The 22124-nt window shown below is 44.5% G+C and overlaps 11 non-coding genes and 3 pseudogenes across 11 annotated transcripts; all 14 read right to left on the bottom strand.

The window, feature by feature from the left end:
* Positions 1-386: 386 nt before the first annotated feature.
* On the bottom strand, positions 387-577 carry LOC141191884 (U2 spliceosomal RNA). The gene has a single exon (XR_012265583.1). It is a non-coding gene; the product is annotated as a U2 spliceosomal RNA (small nuclear RNA).
* Positions 578-1692: 1115 nt separating this feature from the next.
* On the bottom strand, positions 1693-1883 carry LOC141191883 (U2 spliceosomal RNA). Its single transcript, XR_012265582.1, has one exon. It is a non-coding gene; the product is annotated as a U2 spliceosomal RNA (small nuclear RNA).
* Positions 1884-2998: 1115 nt separating this feature from the next.
* Positions 2999-3189, bottom strand: LOC141191882 (U2 spliceosomal RNA). The gene has a single exon (XR_012265581.1). It is a non-coding gene; the product is annotated as a U2 spliceosomal RNA (small nuclear RNA).
* A 1115-nt stretch (positions 3190-4304) lies between these two features.
* On the bottom strand, positions 4305-4495 carry LOC141191881 (U2 spliceosomal RNA). The gene has a single exon (XR_012265580.1). It is a non-coding gene; the product is annotated as a U2 spliceosomal RNA (small nuclear RNA).
* A 1115-nt stretch (positions 4496-5610) lies between these two features.
* On the bottom strand, positions 5611-5801 carry LOC141192048 (U2 spliceosomal RNA). Its single transcript, XR_012265743.1, has one exon. It is a non-coding gene; the product is annotated as a U2 spliceosomal RNA (small nuclear RNA).
* A 1115-nt stretch (positions 5802-6916) lies between these two features.
* Positions 6917-7107, bottom strand: LOC141191880 (U2 spliceosomal RNA). The gene has a single exon (XR_012265579.1). It is a non-coding gene; the product is annotated as a U2 spliceosomal RNA (small nuclear RNA).
* Positions 7108-8222: 1115 nt separating this feature from the next.
* On the bottom strand, positions 8223-8413 carry LOC141191870 (U2 spliceosomal RNA). The gene has a single exon (XR_012265570.1). It is a non-coding gene; the product is annotated as a U2 spliceosomal RNA (small nuclear RNA).
* A 1115-nt stretch (positions 8414-9528) lies between these two features.
* Positions 9529-9708, bottom strand: LOC141192159 (U2 spliceosomal RNA; annotated as a pseudogene).
* Positions 9709-15817: 6109 nt separating this feature from the next.
* LOC141191879 (U2 spliceosomal RNA) lies at positions 15818-16008 on the bottom strand. The gene has a single exon (XR_012265578.1). It is a non-coding gene; the product is annotated as a U2 spliceosomal RNA (small nuclear RNA).
* Positions 16009-17123: 1115 nt separating this feature from the next.
* On the bottom strand, positions 17124-17314 carry LOC141191878 (U2 spliceosomal RNA). The gene has a single exon (XR_012265577.1). It is a non-coding gene; the product is annotated as a U2 spliceosomal RNA (small nuclear RNA).
* Positions 17315-18429: 1115 nt separating this feature from the next.
* On the bottom strand, positions 18430-18620 carry LOC141192070 (U2 spliceosomal RNA). The gene has a single exon (XR_012265763.1). It is a non-coding gene; the product is annotated as a U2 spliceosomal RNA (small nuclear RNA).
* Positions 18621-19735: 1115 nt separating this feature from the next.
* LOC141192030 (U2 spliceosomal RNA) lies at positions 19736-19926 on the bottom strand. Its single transcript, XR_012265726.1, has one exon. It is a non-coding gene; the product is annotated as a U2 spliceosomal RNA (small nuclear RNA).
* Positions 19927-21041: 1115 nt separating this feature from the next.
* LOC141192149 (U2 spliceosomal RNA) lies at positions 21042-21222 on the bottom strand (annotated as a pseudogene).
* Positions 21223-22031: 809 nt separating this feature from the next.
* On the bottom strand, positions 22032-22107 carry LOC141192201 (U2 spliceosomal RNA; annotated as a pseudogene).
* Between the last annotated feature and the right edge of the window lie 17 nt (positions 22108-22124).

Genomic DNA, 22124 nt, shown 5'->3' with positions numbered 1-22124 from the left:
GATAACAAGGGCATTTGCTAAATAGATGGTGTGTGTGCAACAATATACTGAAAGGTCAATTATATTGTGCAGCTTATCTCACCACCTGTAGTTATTTAGGTGAAAGCTCCAAAATGCTTGCCTAATATGTCTGTTTATCCAAAAGGAAGTAAAAAGGGAGAGCTAGAAAGATAGCATTGCATCACATTACATGGCAATGCAATGCACAGTTGCTGAAGTTGAACCAAAATGAGCTTGTAATCTGGCTTCTGCAACTTTGAACATGAAAAATCCAATGAGGAGAAGAAAAGCAAAGCCAAAGAGTCCATCCCAAAATCCGACAAACAAGCAAAATGAACAAAAAACATTGAATTCAATTCTTTCTGATTTTAGAAACTGCATTAAAGAAGGGGTGCACCGGTCCTGGAGATACTGCAATACCAGGTCAATGCGTGGAGTGGACAGAGCAAGCTCTTTTTCCATCTCCCTGTTCTAAAAATCCATTTAATATATGGTCCCCAGATAGGGGACGTATCAGATATTAAACTGATAAGAACAGATACTACACTTGATCTTAGCCAAAAGGCCGAGAAGCGATAACCAGAATTGGTTTCAAACTACGGAGCCACCCAAGGATCCTGAAAAGTCCATTTGTGGAGATGAGCTCCTGGACTCCCGTTAAGAAGACATGTTGTCAACCTCTAGATCCCTTACATGCCTGCACTTTTCGGCTTGCTGCTGCTGCAATCCACGCGTTTTAGATCTGCATAACTCCACCTCTTTAAACACAGCACCTTCACCCCCTGCTGTTCCCACCCGCCTCAACACCGTTGGAAGGGAGGAGAACCAATTAAGGCGGGGGGTGGGGTGGAACGAGCAGCTGTCTACCCTTAGCAGGAGGGCTCCTGATTACATACCTCTCCTGCTGCTGCTGCTGCTGGCTGTCCAGCAGCAGACTGAAGGTGGCTGCTGCTGTGCACAGGTATATAAAGGCTCAGAGCCTATTATGACACGCGCAGCCAGCGTTCCATTGCCACATTCCATCTACTGCAGGCAGGATACCTGGCTGGCTGAATGTCGCTGAGAAGCTCACAGAGACCGCCATAAGCAACAGTTTAACAGAATGCCACAGACTAATCAACCAAACTTTTTGGGTTGGGTTCTCTTTTATAGTCTGCAGGCATTAAATGAAAGAAGTCAGTGTTCCAGCAGAAGGAGACAACGTTTCAGAAAAGGCATTGTAGCAAACCAAAAAAGAAATTTTAAGCGCAGCAGAGTAACCAGCGCACATACCTGTTAGCTCAGGTGAGTTTAAAAGGCTGCTGTTGATAACAAGGGCATTTGCTAAATAGATGGTGTGTGTGCAACAATATACTGAAAGGTCAATTATATTGTGCAGCTTATCTCACCACCTGTAGTTATTTAGGTGAAAGCTCCAAAATGCTTGCCTAATATGTCTGTTTATCCAAAAGGAAGTAAAAAGGGAGAGCTAGAAAGATAGCATTGCATCACATTACATGGCAATGCAATGCACAGTTGCTGAAGTTGAACCAAAATGAGCTTGTAATCTGGCTTCTGCAACTTTGAACATGAAAAATCCAATGAGGAGAAGAAAAGCAAAGCCAAAGAGTCCATCCCAAAATCCGACAAACAAGCAAAATGAACAAAAAACATTGAATTCAATTCTTTCTGATTTTAGAAACTGCATTAAAGAAGGGGTGCACCGGTCCTGGAGATACTGCAATACCAGGTCAATGCGTGGAGTGGACAGAGCAAGCTCTTTTTCCATCTCCCTGTTCTAAAAATCCATTTAATATATGGTCCCCAGATAGGGGACGTATCAGATATTAAACTGATAAGAACAGATACTACACTTGATCTTAGCCAAAAGGCCGAGAAGCGATAACCAGAATTGGTTTCAAACTACGGAGCCACCCAAGGATCCTGAAAAGTCCATTTGTGGAGATGAGCTCCTGGACTCCCGTTAAGAAGACATGTTGTCAACCTCTAGATCCCTTACATGCCTGCACTTTTCGGCTTGCTGCTGCTGCAATCCACGCGTTTTAGATCTGCATAACTCCACCTCTTTAAACACAGCACCTTCACCCCCTGCTGTTCCCACCCGCCTCAACACCGTTGGAAGGGAGGAGAACCAATTAAGGCGGGGGGTGGGGTGGAACGAGCAGCTGTCTACCCTTAGCAGGAGGGCTCCTGATTACATACCTCTCCTGCTGCTGCTGCTGCTGGCTGTCCAGCAGCAGACTGAAGGTGGCTGCTGCTGTGCACAGGTATATAAAGGCTCAGAGCCTATTATGACACGCGCAGCCAGCGTTCCATTGCCACATTCCATCTACTGCAGGCAGGATACCTGGCTGGCTGAATGTCGCTGAGAAGCTCACAGAGACCGCCATAAGCAACAGTTTAACAGAATGCCACAGACTAATCAACCAAACTTTTTGGGTTGGGTTCTCTTTTATAGTCTGCAGGCATTAAATGAAAGAAGTCAGTGTCCCAGCAGAAGGAGACAACGTTTCAGAAAAGGCATTGTAGCAAACCAAAAAAGAAATTTTAAGCGCAGCAGAGTAACCAGCGCACATACCTGTTAGCTCAGGTGAGTTTAAAAGGCTGCTGTTGATAACAAGGGCATTTGCTAAATAGATGGTGTGTGTGCAACAATATACTGAAAGGTCAATTATATTGTGCAGCTTATCTCACCACCTGTAGTTATTTAGGTGAAAGCTCCAAAATGCTTGCCTAATATGTCTGTTTATCCAAAAGGAAGTAAAAAGGGAGAGCTAGAAAGATAGCATTGCATCACATTACATGGCAATGCAATGCACAGTTGCTGAAGTTGAACCAAAATGAGCTTGTAATCTGGCTTCTGCAACTTTGAACATGAAAAATCCAATGAGGAGAAGAAAAGCAAAGCCAAAGAGTCCATCCCAAAATCCGACAAACAAGCAAAATGAACAAAAAACATTGAATTCAATTCTTTCTGATTTTAGAAACTGCATTAAAGAAGGGGTGCACCGGTCCTGGAGATACTGCAATACCAGGTCAATGCGTGGAGTGGACAGAGCAAGCTCTTTTTCCATCTCCCTGTTCTAAAAATCCATTTAATATATGGTCCCCAGATAGGGGACGTATCAGATATTAAACTGATAAGAACAGATACTACACTTGATCTTAGCCAAAAGGCCGAGAAGCGATAACCAGAATTGGTTTCAAACTACGGAGCCACCCAAGGATCCTGAAAAGTCCATTTGTGGAGATGAGCTCCTGGACTCCCGTTAAGAAGACATGTTGTCAACCTCTAGATCCCTTACATGCCTGCACTTTTCGGCTTGCTGCTGCTGCAATCCACGCGTTTTAGATCTGCATAACTCCACCTCTTTAAACACAGCACCTTCACCCCCTGCTGTTCCCACCCGCCTCAACACCGTTGGAAGGGAGGAGAACCAATTAAGGCGGGGGGTGGGGTGGAACGAGCAGCTGTCTACCCTTAGCAGGAGGGCTCCTGATTACATACCTCTCCTGCTGCTGCTGCTGCTGGCTGTCCAGCAGCAGACTGAAGGTGGCTGCTGCTGTGCACAGGTATATAAAGGCTCAGAGCCTATTATGACACGCGCAGCCAGCGTTCCATTGCCACATTCCATCTACTGCAGGCAGGATACCTGGCTGGCTGAATGTCGCTGAGAAGCTCACAGAGACCGCCATAAGCAACAGTTTAACAGAATGCCACAGACTAATCAACCAAACTTTTTGGGTTGGGTTCTCTTTTATAGTCTGCAGGCATTAAATGAAAGAAGTCAGTGTTCCAGCAGAAGGAGACAACGTTTCAGAAAAGGCATTGTAGCAAACCAAAAAAGAAATTTTAAGTGCAGCAGAGTAACCAGCGCACATACCTGTTAGCTCAGGTGAGTTTAAAAGGCTGCTGTTGATAACAAGGGCATTTGCTAAATAGATGGTGTGTGTGCAACAATATACTGAAAGGTCAATTATATTGTGCAGCTTATCTCACCACCTGTAGTTATTTAGGTGAAAGCTCCAAAATGCTTGCCTAATATGTCTGTTTATCCAAAAGGAAGTAAAAAGGGAGAGCTAGAAAGATAGCATTGCATCACATTACATGGCAATGCAATGCACAGTTGCTGAAGTTGAACCAAAATGAGCTTGTAATCTGGCTTCTGCAACTTTGAACATGAAAAATCCAATGAGGAGAAGAAAAGCAAAGCCAAAGAGTCCATCCCAAAATCCGACAAACAAGCAAAATGAACAAAAAACATTGAATTCAATTCTTTCTGATTTTAGAAACTGCATTAAAGAAGGGGTGCACCGGTCCTGGAGATACTGCAATACCAGGTCAATGCGTGGAGTGGACAGAGCAAGCTCTTTTTCCATCTCCCTGTTCTAAAAATCCATTTAATATATGGTCCCCAGATAGGGGACGTATCAGATATTAAACTGATAAGAACAGATACTACACTTGATCTTAGCCAAAAGGCCGAGAAGCGATAACCAGAATTGGTTTCAAACTACGGAGCCACCCAAGGATCCTGAAAAGTCCATTTGTGGAGATGAGCTCCTGGACTCCCGTTAAGAAGACATGTTGTCAACCTCTAGATCCCTTACATGCCTGCACTTTTCGGCTTGCTGCTGCTGCAATCCACGCGTTTTAGATCTGCATAACTCCACCTCTTTAAACACAGCACCTTCACCCCCTGCTGTTCCCACCCGCCTCAACACCGTTGGAAGGGAGGAGAACCAATTAAGGCGGGGGGTGGGGTGGAACGAGCAGCTGTCTACCCTTAGCAGGAGGGCTCCTGATTACATACCTCTCCTGCTGCTGCTGCTGCTGGCTGTCCAGCAGCAGACTGAAGGTGGCTGCTGCTGTGCACAGGTATATAAAGGCTCAGAGCCTATTATGACACGCGCAGCCAGCGTTCCGTTGCCACATTCCATCTACTGCAGGCAGGATACCTGGCTGGCTGAATGTCGCTGAGAAGCTCACAGAGACCGCCATAAGCAACAGTTTAACAGAATGCCACAGACTAATCAACCAAACTTTTTGGGTTGGGTTCTCTTTTATAGTCTGCAGGCATTAAATGAAAGAAGTCAGTGTTCCAGCAGAAGGAGACAACGTTTCAGAAAAGGCATTGTAGCAAACCAAAAAAGAAATTTTAAGCGCAGCAGAGTAACCAGCGCACATACCTGTTAGCTCAGGTGAGTTTAAAAGGCTGCTGTTGATAACAAGGGCATTTGCTAAATAGATGGTGTGTGTGCAACAATATACTGAAAGGTCAATTATATTGTGCAGCTTATCTCACCACCTGTAGTTATTTAGGTGAAAGCTCCAAAATGCTTGCCTAATATGTCTGTTTATCCAAAAGGAAGTAAAAAGGGAGAGCTAGAAAGATAGCATTGCATCACATTACATGGCAATGCAATGCACAGTTGCTGAAGTTGAACCAAAATGAGCTTGTAATCTGGCTTCTGCAACTTTGAACATGAAAAATCCAATGAGGAGAAGAAAAGCAAAGCCAAAGAGTCCATTCCAAAATCCGACAAACAAGCAAAATGAACAAAAAACATTGAATTCAATTCTTTCTGATTTTAGAAACTGCATTAAAGAAGGGGTGCACCGGTCCTGGAGATACTGCAATACCAGGTCAATGCGTGGAGTGGACAGAGCAAGCTCTTTTTCCATCTCCCTGTTCTAAAAATCCATTTTATATATGGTCCCCAGATAGGGGACGTATCAGATATTAAACTGATAAGAACAGATACTACACTTGATCTTAGCCAAAAGGCCGAGAAGCGATAACCAGAATTGGTTTCAAACTACGGAGCCACCCAAGGATCCTGAAAAGTCCATTTGTGGAGATGAGCTCCTGGACTCCCGTTAAGAAGACATGTTGTCAACCTCTAGATCCCTTACATGCCTGCACTTTTCGGCTTGCTGCTGCTGCAATCCACGCGTTTTAGATCTGCATAACTCCACCTCTTTAAACACAACACCTTCACCCCCTGCTGTTCCCACCCGCCTCAACACCGTTGGAAGGGAGGAGAACCAATTAAGGCGGGGGGTGGGGTGGAACGAGCAGCTGTCTACCCTTAGCAGGAGGGCTCCTGATTACATACCTCTCCTGCTGCTGCTGCTGCTGGCTGTCCAGCAGCAGACTGAAGGTGGCTGCTGCTGTGCACAGGTATATAAAGGCTCAGAGCCTATTATGACACGCGCAGCCAGCGTTCCATTGCCACATTCCATCTACTGCAGGCAGGATACCTGGCTGGCTGAATGTCGCTGAGAAGCTCACAGAGACCGCCATAAGCAACAGTTTAACAGAATGCCACAGACTAATCAACCAAACTTTTTGGGTTGGGTTCTCTTTTATAGTCTGCAGGCATTAAATGAAAGAAGTCAGTGTTCCAGCAGAAGGAGACAACGTTTCAGAAAAGGCATTGTAGCAAACCAAAAAAGAAATTTTAAGCGCAGCAGAGTAACCAGCGCACATACCTGTTAGCTCAGGTGAGTTTAAAAGGCTGCTGTTGATAACAAGGGCATTTGCTAAATAGATGGTGTGTGTGCAACAATATACTGAAAGGTCAATTATATTGTGCAGCTTATCTCACCACCTGTAGTTATTTAGGTGAAAGCTCCAAAATGCTTGCCTAATATGTCTGTTTATCCAAAAGGAAGTAAAAAGGGAGAGCTAGAAAGATAGCATTGCATCACATTACATGGCAATGCAATGCACAGTTGCTGAAGTTGAACCAAAATGAGCTTGTAATCTGGCTTCTGCAACTTTGAACATGAAAAATCCAATGAGGAGAAGAAAAGCAAAGCCAAAGAGTCCATCCCAAAATCCGACAAACAAGCAAAATGAACAAAAAACATTGAATTCAATTCTTTCTGATTTTAGAAACTGCATTAAAGAAGGGGTGCACCGGTCCTGGAGATACTGCAATACCAGGTCAATGCGTGGAGTGGACAGAGCAAGCTCTTTTTCCATCTCCCTGTTCTAAAAATCCATTTAATATATGGTCCCCAGATAGGGGACGTATCAGATATTAAACTGATAAGAACAGATACTACACTTGATCTTAGCCAAAAGGCCGAGAAGCGATAACCAGAATTGGTTTCAAACTACGGAGCCACCCAAGGATCCTGAAAAGTCCATTTGTGGAGATGAGCTCCTGGACTCCCGTTAAGAAGACATGTTGTCAACCTCTAGATCCCTTACATGCCTGCACTTTTTGGCTTGCTGCTGCTGCAATCCACGCGTTTTAGATCTGCATAACTCCACCTCTTTAAACACAGCACCTTCACCCCCTGCTGTTCCCACCCGCCTCAACACCGTTGGAAGGGAGGAGAACCAATTAAGGCGGGGGGTGGGGTGGAACGAGCAGCTGTCTACCCTTAGCAGGAGGGCTCCTGATTACATACCTCTCCTGCTGCTGCTGCTGCTGGCTGTCCAGCAGCAGACTGAAGGTGGCTGCTGCTGTGCACAGGTATATAAAGGCTCAGAGCCTATTATGACACGCGCAGCCAGCGTTCCATTGCCACATTCCATCTACTGCAGGCAGGATACCTGGCTGGCTGAATGTCGCTGAGAAGCTCACAGAGACCGCCATAAGCAACAGTTTAACAGAATGCCACAGACTAATCAACCAAACTTTTTGGGTTGGGTTCTCTTTTATAGTCTGCAGGCATTAAATGAAAGAAGTCAGTGTCCCAGCAGAAGGAGACAACGTTTCAGAAAAGGCATTGTAGCAAACCAAAAAAGAAATTTTAAGCGCAGCAGAGTAACCAGCGCACATACCTGTTAGCTCAGGTGAGTTTAAAAGGCTGCTGTTGATAACAAGGGCATTTGCTAAATAGATGGTGTGTGTGCAACAATATACTGAAAGGTCAATTATATTGTGCAGCTTATCTCACCACCTGTAGTTATTTAGGTGAAAGCTCCAAAATGCTTGCCTAATATGTCTGTTTATCCAAAAGGAAGTAAAAAGGGAGAGCTAGAAAGATAGCATTGCATCACATTACATGGCAATGCAATGCACAGTTGCTGAAGTTGAACCAAAATGAGCTTGTAATCTGGCTTCTGCAACTTTGAACATGAAAAATCCAATGAGGAGAAGAAAAGCAAAGCCAAAGAGTCCATCCCAAAATCCGACAAACAAGCAAAATGAACAAAAAACATTGAATTCAATTCTTTCTGATTTTAGAAACTGCATTAAAGAAGGGGTGCACTGGTCCTGGAGATACTGCAATACCAGGTCAATGCGTGGAGTGGACAGAGCAAGCTCTTTTTCCATCTCCCTGTTCTAAAAATCCATTTAATATATGGTCCCCAGATAGGGGACGTATCAGATATTAAACTGATAAGAACAGATACTACACTTGATCTTAGCCAAAAGGCCGAGAAGCGATAACCAGAATTGGTTTCAAACTACGGAGCCACCCAAGGATCCTGAAAAGTCCATTTGTGGAGATGAGCTCCTGGACTCCCGTTAAGAAGACATGTTGTCAACCTCTAGATCCCTTACATGCCTGCACTTTTCGGCTTGCTGCTGCTGCAATCCACGCGTTTTAGATCTGCATAACTCCACCTCTTTAAACACAGCACCTTCACCCCCTGCTGTTCCCACCCGCCTCAACACCGTTGGAAGGGAGGAGAACCAATTAAGGCGGGGGGTGGGGTGGAACGAGCAGCTGTCTACCCTTAGCAGGAGGGCTCCTGATTACATACCTCTCCTGCTGCTGCTGCTGCTGGCTGTCCAGCAGCAGACTGAAGGTGGCTGCTGCTGTGCACAGGTATATAAAGGCTCAGAGCCTATTATGACACGCGCAGCCAGCGTTCCATTGCCACATTCCATCTACTGCAGGCAGGATACCTGGCTGGCTGAATGTCGCTGAGAAGCTCACAGAGACCGCCATAAGCAACAGTTTAACAGAATGCCACAGACTAATCAACCAAACTTTTTGGGTTGGGTTCTCTTTTATAGTCTGCAGGCATTAAATGAAAGAAGTCAGTGTTCCAGCAGAAGGAGACAACGTTTCAGAAAAGGCATTGTAGCAAACCAAAAAAGAAATTTTAAGCGCAGCAGAGTAACCAGCGCACATACCTGTTAGCTCAGGTGAGTTTAAAAGGCTGCTGTTGATAACAAGGGCATTTGCTAAATAGATGGTGTGTGTGCAACAATATACTGAAAGGTCAATTATATTGTGCAGCTTATCTCACCACCTGTAGTTATTTAGGTGAAAGCTCCAAAATGCTTGCCTAATATGTCTATTTATCCAAAAGGAAGTAAAAAGGGAGAGCTAGAAAGATAGCATTGCATCACATTACATGGCAATGCAATGCACAGTTGCTGAAGTTGAACCAAAATGAGCTTGTAATCTGGCTTCTGCAACTTTGAACATGAAAAATCCAATGAGGAGAAGAAAAGCAAAGCCAAAGAGTCCATCCCAAAATCCGACAAACAAGCAAAATGAACAAAAAACATTGAATTCAATTCTTTCTGATTTTAGAAACTGCATTAAAGAAGGGGTGCACCGGTCCTGGAGATACTGCAATACCAGGTCAATGCGTGGAGTGGACAGAGCAAGCTCTTTTTCCATCTCCCTGTTCTAAAAATCCATTTAATATATGGTCCCCAGATAGGGGACGTATCAGATATTAAACTGATAAGAACAGATTTTTTTTTTTTTTTTTTTTAAACCATTCAGGTTAGTTTTATAGCAAATCAGTAGGATATACCAAAACTGTTGCAAAAAAAACTTCTCATCATCATGGCCATATTTATTAAGCATAAAGTAACCTAATATTACAGAAAGAAGAACATCTTATTAATATAAACCAAAAGATCACTGAAATTTTACAATATGCCTCCACTTTTTAAATTTCCATATTCCCTCGGCATCTGTTCCACCACCGCTACTACTATCCATCTTGTAAATCAAAAATAGCCTAGAAAGAATAATCCTAATACATTCATTTACTGTAATTGATTTCCTTTTAAATACACAAAGATCCCTCACATCCCACAAACTTTCTAACACACAAGCCATAATTAACCACAAAACTCTCTCCTTTACACGTCCACTTGCACCAATACCAAACATAACCACACGCCAATCCACAAAAGTCACTCCTGCCAAACTCCTACACAACCCCCCTACACATTTCCACACGTCTTGCGCAAAATCACAATTCCACATCAGATGCATAACCGTCTCACAACCATTACATCCATCTCTTGGACAAACATCCGACCTAATCAAACCTCTCTTCTTTTGAACGTCTCTCACTGGAAGAATATTGTGAAACGCCATCCACACTACATCCTTCTGTTTGTTGGACATCCCATACATACCCAACTTTCTCCAAGCATCCGCAACCTCATTCCCTCTCAAACCAACAATATTAGACTCGACCTCATTTGCACACAATTTCCTATACACCCTCTTAGTCATTCTAAACTCATCCACCGGCACACTCAGCAAATCATACTTCTTGACAAACTTCTCAATCACCTCATACCACACCGGACACTTAAAAGACACAGGCACTCTCGCATCCCTCTTTCTCCAACCTAACCCATACAACATCCATCCTGCAGAATAACTTGCCATACATGCACCCTTATTACCTTTACCCAACAATACCACAATCGTCTTAATATAATGGAGCCCTAAAAAAACCTCAACATTAGGAAATCCCAAACCACCATGCTGGCAGGCCTTATAAAGGCTTTCCCTCTTCAGCTTCTACATCTTGCTGCACCAGAAAAAGGAAAAAATCATTTTCTCAACTCTCTTCACTTTCCTAAAAGGGGATGGAAAAATTATGGCCACAAAAAGCAGAATGGGTAAGATCACTGCTTTGATAACTAGAACTTTGCCCCGCAAAGAAAGATCTCTCATTCTCCAAAAATTCAATTTTCGCTCAACACGCATACCACACTCGTCCCAACTCTCATTTCCTTTCAGATCATCATTGAAAAATACCCCTAAAACCTTAATTGCACTCTCCTCATACTTAACACCTTCCATACGAATACTGTCATCTCCAAAGCATTTGAAACTACACTTAGTCCAGTTAACTCTAAAACCTGATGCACCACAGAAAAAATCCAAAAGCAACCTCACCCTACTCATTGAAGCCATACTTTCACTCACCATCACAACATCATCCATGTAACCTAACACCTTCACATGCTTACCACCGCTCCCAGGCACTAACAATCCTCTCATCATTTTCTCACGTCTCACTAAACACAGCAAAGGCTCAATCACACATACAAACAAAACAGGGGACATAGGGCACCCCTGTCTTACACCAGACCTAATCATCACTTTGTCAGACAACCATCCATTCACTAAAAACTCACTTGACACATAATCATATAAAGACTTAACTCCATTCAGAAAAACCCTAGGGAAACCCATCCTCTCCAATACTTTAAACAGAAACACATGCGAAACTCTATCAAAAGCCTTTTCGAAATCAATTGCTAACACCATACACTTCTGCTTTCTAGTCTTACAATCCCCAAGCATATCCCTTAACAATAACAAATTATCACTTATACTCCGACCAGGCACGGCACACACTTGGTCATCCTCCACAACCCTACCAATCACCTCACGCATACGATTTGCTAACAATTTACTGTAGACCTTATAATCAGCGTTAAGCAATGATATGGGTCTCCAGTTCTCCAAACGCTTTTTCTCACCCTTCTTAAACACAAGAACCACTATACCCTCTTTCATACTGTCACACAAAACACCATTCATCCACATATACCTACAAACTTCAGTCAAGTCCTTACCCAAAAACTCCCAAGCTTTCACATACAGCTCCACAGGCAACCCATCCTTCCCAGGCGTCTTATTCTTTTTAGCACTCATAACAACATTCCTCACCTCATCCAAAATAACATCCTCACACAAAGCATCACATTCATCCGAACCAAGTCTCTTCTCCATACCACTCAATACATGCGACACAAGTCCAGGATCAATCCATTTCTCATCGTACAACTTACTATAGAAGCCATTCACCTCATTCAACACATTCTTCCCAACCACACTAGATCCATCTTCACCTACCACTTCACTCAAATCCAACTTCCTTCCATTCATTTTTTTAAAAAAGTACCTGGTGCACTTTTCATTCTTTTCCAAATGCTCTAACTTGGTACGGTAAATAATCTCTTTACCTTTTTCATCCAGAAGACATTTTAACTCATTCTTAGCAACCTCAAGCTGATCAGACATATCCATTCCTTTCCTAACACACCCACGCAACCAATCAATCCGTCTACTTAAGTCATTAAATCTATTACGATATCTGGCAGCTTTTTTGTAGCCCCATTTTTTAAAGAAAGTTTTTAACTGTAATTTCACCCAATCCCACCATTCAAGCACACTACCAAAATCACGCTTACGCCACCTCCAACTTGCATACCTTTTCTCCAACTCACTCATCACCTCCTCATCCTCCAACAACCTCGTATTCAATTTCCAAACCCCACCCCCAAACACCATGTCCCCATTCGCACTAAAAACTCCACGCAAACACTCATGATCAGAAAAAGGTACCTTATGTTGAACATAACTTGAACAAACCATATTTTTGGAAAATAACATCCTATCTATCCTCGATGAAATATTACCACGGTCAGCATAATATGTAGGCGGTGGTGGAATGCCATACTCAAGTATTGCAGCGTCTAAGAAAGAAAAATCAGAAATAAGTTGAGATAACTTTTTTCCCGTAATGTCCACATTACCTTCTGTGACACAATTACAGTCACCAACAAAAACTGTAGGAATTTTTCCAGGGAGAAAAAAACTCAATTTCTCAAGAAGAGCAAGCCGCTCCTCTTTTTTAGTAGGACAATATAAATTAATCATTCTAACCTTCCACCCCCTATAACTCAAAAAAACAATAATGCAGCGACCCACCTCCACAACCGTGTAACTATCAATAGTAATATTCTTATTACCAACTAAAATCCCCACACCATCATTTTTGTTAAAGCTGGACCCCGACCAAACATACTGGCCATAAGGCCAGTCCTTATCCCCTGGAGATTCAGTAATCCCACACTCTTGTAGACAATAGACATCTGCACTCAAACCCTTTAGATAATCCAGAACTGTTGTTCTTCGGGTAACAGATCTAATTTGCCTAACATTAAGGGACACAATGTCCCATCCAGAATGATGCGGCATAACTAAAGGGGATCACACATAACCTGAAAAAAAAAGAAAGAAAACATCAACTCAACCTTCATCAAGCAAAGCAAAGCTATTACCATCTGGCTGAATGCCAAATGTAACAATGTCAGGAGAAAATACATCTGACGGGTAAGCACGAGAGTCCACCGGGCTATCACACACGGCAGCAATGGATGAACACTCAGTCCTTGGCTTCTTCTTGACCACATCAGGATCCTCCTCATCAGAGAAACGGACAGCAGACAAGTCCCCTTGGCCACCGCCCCCGATCTCCTCTGAAGCAGTATTGCACCAAGATATGACAGGAGAATTGGACAAGTCCATTTCCCCCTCACCACGGACACCAAACTGGGGAGGGAAAGGTGACATCACCTCTGGAATCACCATGTCAAAGCCTCCTGACGCAGGAGGCTGAAGCTGGGCATCTTCAAATATGTCGTCCATCTGAGTGCCATCCTCTTCCTCTTGGGGAGCAGTTGCCTCCCCGACATCCGGAAGGGGACCTTGTGGAACCCTAGTAGAAGTCGAAGGAACAGCAGGCCCCTCCGCGACCACTTGAGCAAAAGACTTAGAAGTGGTTCTAGCTTGACACTGCCTAAGAACATGCCCCTCCTCACCACAAGCATCACACTTTACCTGGTTCTTGCAGTCTTTCGCCATATGACCAGACGTGTTACACCTCCTGCAGGTTGGCGGATACCTGCAGGACTCCTGGACATGACCATACTTGTTACATCTTCTGCAGAAAAAAGGAGCATCAGGAAAGTACAAGAAACCAGTGTCTCTCCCAATAGAGAAACTCATAGGAGGATAATGTATGCCCCCTGGCCCCTCGGGGTCTGTAGCAAAACGAACAAAGTACTTGTATTTGCCAGTCCACAAGCCTTCTTCATTCGAGATCTTGTGGGAAAAATGCACATAAGTACAATGCCTCCTCAAGAATACAGTAATGTCCTACTGGGGGATAAAGGGATTGTGCATAAACACAACAACAGGAACATCCCCCTTTGAATAGAGGACAGTAAAAGTGAGTCCATCTAGGAGGGAGTTCTCAGTATGGCCTTTCAAGGTTCTATAAAGATTTTGGCAAGCAGCCATAGTAGAAAGAACCAGCACATACCTTCCATGACTTCTAAATTCCTGCAGGCAAAGAATGTCCGACTTCTTAATCTTCAATGCTTCATAGAAGATGGCATTCACCAGGTAGGACATGGAAAAATGTCCCTTCTTCTCCTCGGAAATCTCAATGCGAAATCCATTCTTGACCCGGGGGTCCCCGGTCCCAGCAAATTTCAGCTTGACTCCCATAGTCAGCCACGGAAATCGCCTTCCCGTTTCCTCCTCACTCTCCCCCTATAGCAGCATCCAGCTTAAGCCACCGGAGTGGCGATGCTGGAAGGCCGAGGGCTAGCACTCAAGGAACCTGATGTCCAGACACTTGATCTGAGCCAAAAGGCCGAGAAGCGATAACCAGAATTGGTTTCAAACTACGGAGCCACCCAAGGATCCTGAAAAGTCCATTTGTGGAGATGAGCTCCTGGACTCCCGTTAAGAAGACATGTTGTCAACCTCTAGATCCCTTACATGCCTGCACTTTTCGGCTTGCTGCTGCTGCAATCCACGCGTTTTAGATCTGCATAACTCCACCTCTTTAAACACAGCACCTTCACCCCCTGCTGTTCCCACCCGCCTCAACACCGTTGGAAGGGAGGAGAACCAATTAAGGCGGGGGGTGGGGTGGAACGAGCAGCTGTCTACCCTTAGCAGGAGGGCTCCTGATTACATACCTCTCCTGCTGCTGCTGCTGCTGGCTGTCCAGCAGCAGACTGAAGGTGGCTGCTGCTGTGCACAGGTATATAAAGGCTCAGAGCCTATTATGACACGCGCAGCCAGCGTTCCATTGCCACATTCCATCTACTGCAGGCAGGATACCTGGCTGGCTGAATGTCGCTGAGAAGCTCACAGAGACCGCCATAAGCAACAGTTTAACAGAATGCCACAGACTAATCAACCAAACTTTTTGGGTTGGGTTCTCTTTTATAGTCTGCAGGCATTAAATGAAAGAAGTCAGTGTTCCAGCAGAAGGAGACAACGTTTCAGAAAAGGCATTGTAGCAAACCAAAAAAGAAATTTTAAGCGCAGCAGAGTAACCAGCGCACATACCTGTTAGCTCAGGTGAGTTTAAAAGGCTGCTGTTGATAACAAGGGCATTTGCTAAATAGATGGTGTGTGTGCAACAATATACTGAAAGGTCAATTATATTGTGCAGCTTATCTCACCACCTGTAGTTATTTAGGTGAAAGCTCCAAAATGCTTGCCTAATATGTCTGTTTATCCAAAAGGAAGTAAAAAGGGAGAGCTAGAAAGATAGCATTGCATCACATTACATGGCAATGCAATGCACAGTTGCTGAAGTTGAACCAAAATGAGCTTGTAATCTGGCTTCTGCAACTTTGAACATGAAAAATCCAATGAGGAGAAGAAAAGCAAAGCCAAAGAGTCCATCCCAAAATCCGACAAACAAGCAAAATGAACAAAAAACATTGAATTCAATTCTTTCTGATTTTAGAAACTGCATTAAAGAAGGGGTGCACCGGTCCTGGAGATACTGCAATACCAGGTCAATGCGTGGAGTGGACAGAGCAAGCTCTTTTTCCATCTCCCTGTTCTAAAAATCCATTTAATATATGGTCCCCAGATAGGGGACGTATCAGATATTAAACTGATAAGAACAGATACTACACTTGATCTTAGCCAAAAGGCCGAGAAGCGATAACCAGAATTGGTTTCAAACTACGGAGCCACCCAAGGATCCTGAAAAGTCCATTTGTGGAGATGAGCTCCTGGACTCCCGTTAAGAAGACATGTTGTCAACCTCTAGATCCCTTACATGCCTGCACTTTTCGGCTTGCTGCTGCTGCAATCCACGCGTTTTAGATCTGCATAACTCCACCTCTTTAAACACAGCACCTTCACCCCCTGCTGTTCCCACCCGCCTCAACACCGTTGGAAGGGAGGAGAACCAATTAAGGCGGGGGGTGGGGTGGAACGAGCAGCTGTCTACCCTTAGCAGGAGGGCTCCTGATTACATACCTCTCCTGCTGCTGCTGCTGCTGGCTGTCCAGCAGCAGACTGAAGGTGGCTGCTGCTGTGCACAGGTATATAAAGGCTCAGAGCCTATTATGACACGCGCAGCCAGCGTTCCATTGCCACATTCCATCTACTGCAGGCAGGATACCTGGCTGGCTGAATGTCGCTGAGAAGCTCACAGAGACCGCCATAAGCAACAGTTTAACAGAATGCCACAGACTAATCAACCAAACTTTTTGGGTTGGGTTCTCTTTTATAGTCTGCAGGCATTAAATGAAAGAAGTCAGTGTTCCAGCAGAAGGAGACAACGTTTCAGAAAAGGCATTGTAGCAAACCAAAAAAGAAATTTTAAGCGCAGCAGAGTAACCAGCGCACATACCTGTTAGCTCAGGTGAGTTTAAAAGGCTGCTGTTGATAACAAGGGCATTTGCTAAATAGATGGTGTGTGTGCAACAATATACTGAAAGGTCAATTATATTGTGCAGCTTATCTCACCACCTGTAGTTATTTAGGTGAAAGCTCCAAAATGCTTGCCTAATATGTCTGTTTATCCAAAAGGAAGTAAAAAGGGAGAGCTAGAAAGATAGCATTGCATCACATTACATGGCAATGCAATGCACAGTTGCTGAAGTTGAACCAAAATGAGCTTGTAATCTGGCTTCTGCAACTTTGAACATGAAAAATCCAATGAGGAGAAGAAAAGCAAAGCCAAAGAGTCCATCCCAAAATCCGACAAACAAGCAAAATGAACAAAAAACATTGAATTCAATTCTTTCTGATTTTAGAAACTGCATTAAAGAAGGGGTGCACCGGTCCTGGAGATACTGCAATACCAGGTCAATGCGTGGAGTGGACAGAGCAAGCTCTTTTTCCATCTCCCTGTTCTAAAAATCCATTTAATATATGGTCCCCAGATAGGGGACGTATCAGATATTAAACTGATAAGAACAGATACTACACTTGATCTTAGCCAAAAGGCCGAGAAGCGATAACCAGAATTGGTTTCAAACTACGGAGCCACCCAAGGATCCTGAAAAGTCCATTTGTGGAGATGAGCTCCTGGACTCCCGTTAAGAAGACATGTTGTCAACCTCTAGATCCCTTACATGCCTGCACTTTTCGGCTTGCTGCTGCTGCAATCCACGCGTTTTAGATCTGCATAACTCCACCTCTTTAAACACAGCACCTTCACCCCCTGCTGTTCCCACCCGCCTCAACACCGTTGGAAGGGAGGAGAACCAATTAAGGCGGGGGGTGGGGTGGAACGAGCAGCTGTCTACCCTTAGCAGGAGGGCTCCTGATTACATACCTCTCCTGCTGCTGCTGCTGCTGGCTGTCCAGCAGCAGACTGAAGGTGGCTGCTGCTGTGCACAGGTATATAAAGGCTCAGAGCCTATTATGACACGCGCAGCCAGCGTTCCATTGCCACATTCCATCTACTGCAGGCAGGATACCTGGCTGGCTGAATGTCGCTGAGAAGCTCACAGAGACCGCCATAAGCAACAGTTTAACAGAATGCCACAGACTAATCAACCAAACTTTTTGGGTTGGGTTCTCTTTTATAGTCTGCAGGCATTAAATGAAAGAAGTCAGTGTTCCAGCAGAAGGAGACAACGTTTCAGAAAAGGCATTGTAGCAAACCAAAAAAGAAATTTTAAGCGCAGCAGAGTAACCAGCGCACATACCTGTTAGCTCAGGTGAGTTTAAAAGGCTGCTGTTGATAACAAGGGCATTTGCTAAATAGATGGTGTGTGTGCAACAATATACTGAAAGGTCAATTATATTGTGCAGCTTATCTCACCACCTGTAGTTATTTAGGTGAAAGCTCCAAAATGCTTGCCTAATATGTCTGTTTATCCAAAAGGAAGTAAAAAGGGAGAGCTAGAAAGATAGCATTGCATCACATTACATGGCAATGCAATGCACAGTTGCTGAAGTTGAACCAAAATGAGCTTGTAATCTGGCTTCTGCAACTTTGAACATGAAAAATCCAATGAGGAGAAGAAAAGCAAAGCCAAAGAGTCCATCCCAAAATCCGACAAACAAGCAAAATGAACAAAAAACATTGAATTCAATTCTTTCTGATTTTAGAAACTGCATTAAAGAAGGGGTGCACCGGTCCTGGAGATACTGCAATACCAGGTCAATGTGTGGAGTGGACAGAGCAAGCTCTTTTTCCATCTCCCTGTTCTAAAAATCCATTTAATATATGGTCCCCAGATAGGGGACGTATCAGATATTAAACTGATAAGAACAGATACTACACTTGATCTTAGCCAAAAGGCCGAGAAGCGATAACCAGAATTGGTTTCAAACTACGGAGCCACCCAAGGATCCTGAAAAGTCCATTTGTGGAGATGAGCTCCTGGACTCCCGTTAAGAAGACATGTTGTCAACCTCTAGATCCCTTACATGCCTGCACTTTTCGGCTTGCTGCTGCTGCAATCCACGCGTTTTAGATCTGCATAACTCCACCTCTTTAAACACAGCACCTTCACCCCCTGCTGTTCCCACCCGCCTCAACACCGTTGGAAGGGAGGAGAACCAATTAAGGCGGGGGGTGGGGTGGAACGAGCAGCTGTCTACCCTTAGCAGGAGGGCTCCTGATTACATACCTCTCCTGCTGCTGCTGCTGCTGGCTGTCCAGCAGCAGACTGAAGGTGGCTGCTGCTGTGCACAGGTATATAAAGGCTCAGAGCCTATTATGACACGCGCAGCCAGCGTTCCATTGCCACATTCCATCTACTGCAGGCAGGATACCTGGCTGGCTGAATGTCGCTGAGAAGCTCACAGAGACCGCCATAAGCAACAGTTTAACAGAATGCCACAGACTAATCAACCAAACTTTTTGGGCTGGGTTCTCTTTTATAGTCTGCAGGCATTAAATGAAAGAAGTCAGTGTTCCAGCAGAAGGAGACAACGTTTCAGAAAAGGCATTGTAGCAAACCAAAATAGAAATTTTAAGCGCAGCAGAGTAACCAGCGCACATACCTGTTAGCTCAGGTGAGTTTAAAAGGCTGCTGTTGATAACAAGGGCATTTGCTAAATAGATGGTGTGTGTGCAACAATATACTGAAAGGTCAATTATATTGTGCAGCTTATCTCACCACCTGTAGTTATTTAGGTGAAAGCTCCAAAATGCTTGCCTAATATGTCTGTTTATCCAAAAGGAAGTAAAAAGGGAGAGCTAGAAAGGTAGCATTGCATCACATTACATGGCAATGCAATGCACAGTTGCTGAAGTTGAACCAAAATGAGCTTGTAATCTGGCTTCTGCAACTTTGAACATGAAAAATCCAATGAGGAGAAGAAAAGCAAAGCCAAAGAGTCCATCCCAAAATCCGACAAACAAGCAAAATGAACAAAAAACATTGAATTCAATTCTTTCTGATTTTAGAAACTGCATTAAAGAAGGGGTGCACCGGTCCTGGAGATACTGCAATACCAGGTCAATGCGTGGAGTGGACAGAGCAAGCTCTTTTTCCATCTCCCTGTTTTAAAAATCCATTTAATATATGGTCCCCAGATAGGGGACGTATCAGATATTAAACTGATAAGAACAGATACTACACTTGATCTTAGCCAAAAGGCCGAGAAGCGATAACCAGAATTGGTTTCAAACTACGGAGCCACCCAAGGATCCTGAAAAGTCCATTTGTGGAGATGAGCTCCTGGACTCCCGTTAAGAAGACATGTTGTCAACCTCTAGATCCCTTACATGCCTGCACTTTTCGGCTTGCTGCTGCTGCAATCCACGCGTTTTAGATCTGCATAACTCCACCTCTTTAAACACAGCACCTTCACCCCCTGCTGTTCCCACCCGCCTCAACACCGTTGGAAGGGAGGAGAACCAATTAAGGCGGGGGGTGGGGTGGAACGAGCAGCTGTCTACCCTTAGCAGGAGGGCTCCTGATTACATACCTCTCCTGCTGCTGCTGCTGCTGGCTGTCCAGCAGCAGACTGAAGGTGGCTGCTGCTGTGCACAGGTATATAAAGGCTCAGAGCCTATTATGACACGCGCAGCCAGCGTTCCATTGCCACATTCCATCTACTGCAGGCAGGATACCTGGCTGGCTGAATGTCGCTGAGAAGCTCACAGAGACCGCCATAAGCAACAGTTTAACAGAATGCCACAGACTAATCAACCAAACTTTTTGGGTTGGGTTCTCTTTTATAGTCTGCAGGCATTAAATGAAAGAAGTCAGTGTTCCAGCAGAAGGAGACAACGTTTCAGAAAAGGCATTGTAGCAAACCAAAAAAGAAATTTTAAGCGCAGCAGAGTAACCAGCGCACATACCTGTTAGCTCAGGTGAGTTTAAAAGGCTGCTGTTGATAACAAGGGCATTTGCTAAATAGATGGTGTGTGTGCAACAATATACTGAAAGGTCAATTATATTGTGCAGCTTATCTCACCACCTGTAGTTATTTAGGTGAAAGCTCCAAAATGCTTGCCTAATATGTCTGTTTATCCAAAAGGAAGTAAAAAGGGAGAGCTAGAAAGATAGCATTGCATCACATTACATGGCAATGCAATGCACAGTTGCTGAAGTTGAACCAAAATGAGCTTGTAATCTGGCTTCTGCAACTTTGAACATGAAAAATCCAATGAGGAGAAGAAAAGCAAAGCCAAAGAGTCCATCCCAAAATCCGACAAACAAGCAAAATGAACAAAAAACATTGAATTCAATTCTTTCTGATTTTAGAAACTGCATTAAAGAAGGGGTGCACCGGTCCTGGAGATACTGCAATACCAGGTCAATGCGTGGAGTGGACAGAGCAAGCTCTTTTTCCATCTCCCTGTTCTAAAAATCCATTTAATATATGGTCCCCAGATAGGGGACGTATCAGATATTAAACTGATAAGAACAGATATTTTTTTTTTTTTTTGAAAGCCCGAATTCGTGTACAAAACCCGAGTGCGCTTAAAAAAGTGACAAGTGCCACAAAAAAAGTGCACTAGGATGCTGGTCTTCTTGAAACCCTCTCCAAAAGGAGAAGGGTCCCCCAAACCATTCCCCGTCCCTCCGAGCCAAAAGGCCACAGCGAGGAACAGGGACAAAAAGCCACCTCCAGCCGAAGCCAGAGGCGACCCAATCTTACCCCCAGCAACTGCCCGAGTTCTCACCCGAGCAAGGCACTGGGAGCCAAAGACTGTGCTCCCCTCCCGGAAGAGGGGAGCCAACAACGCTCTCCTCCCGAAAGAGGAGAGCCAGGGGGTTCAGGGGGGAGCGGAACCTGATGGCCACACACTCCCCCCCTAGACCTGCCAAGAGAGGAACCCGTAAGGGAACCGCATCCCGACAAAATCCTAGTAGGACGTGACACACGTGAATAAGTGGACACACAGTGACAAAGAAATTAAATAAATAGTGAAGGTTTCACAGTATAATACTGCCCGGACCTTCGACCGGGAATTGAAAAATTCCCCATCCTAAGGCCAGAAGGCCCGGAATAAGGGTGTGTGCGAAGAAAGAAAATTTGAAGTGCTTGTGCAAATGTACCATAAACTCAAGTGGGGTTCCCAATCCCAGTGAGTTAAGGCACCCCAGGGTCACCACTCCTGGGGCACTTCACACTTCGGGCTTTCGATCTTCCCCGGCCCAATGGCGTCGATCCAGGGGGGCCATGCTTTCCACCAGATGACTATATTAGCCACCTGGCGTACTAACAAGCGCCTAAACCCCAGTGTGCATAATGTATCAATCTACTAGGGTGGCCAACATCCAAAACCGCCTTTTCGAAAGATACTACACTTGATCTTAGCCAAAAGGCCGAGAAGCGATAACCAGAATTGGTTTCA

This window comes from Phyllobates terribilis, unplaced genomic scaffold (assembly GCF_046119375.1).
Source record: "Phyllobates terribilis strain yellow unplaced genomic scaffold, ASM4611937v1 Scaffold_52__1_contigs__length_9100884, whole genome shotgun sequence".
NCBI lineage: Eukaryota > Metazoa > Chordata > Amphibia > Anura > Dendrobatidae > Phyllobates > Phyllobates terribilis.
The sequence above is the reverse complement of the archived record's forward strand: the minus strand, read 5'-3'. Positions and strand labels throughout refer to the sequence as shown.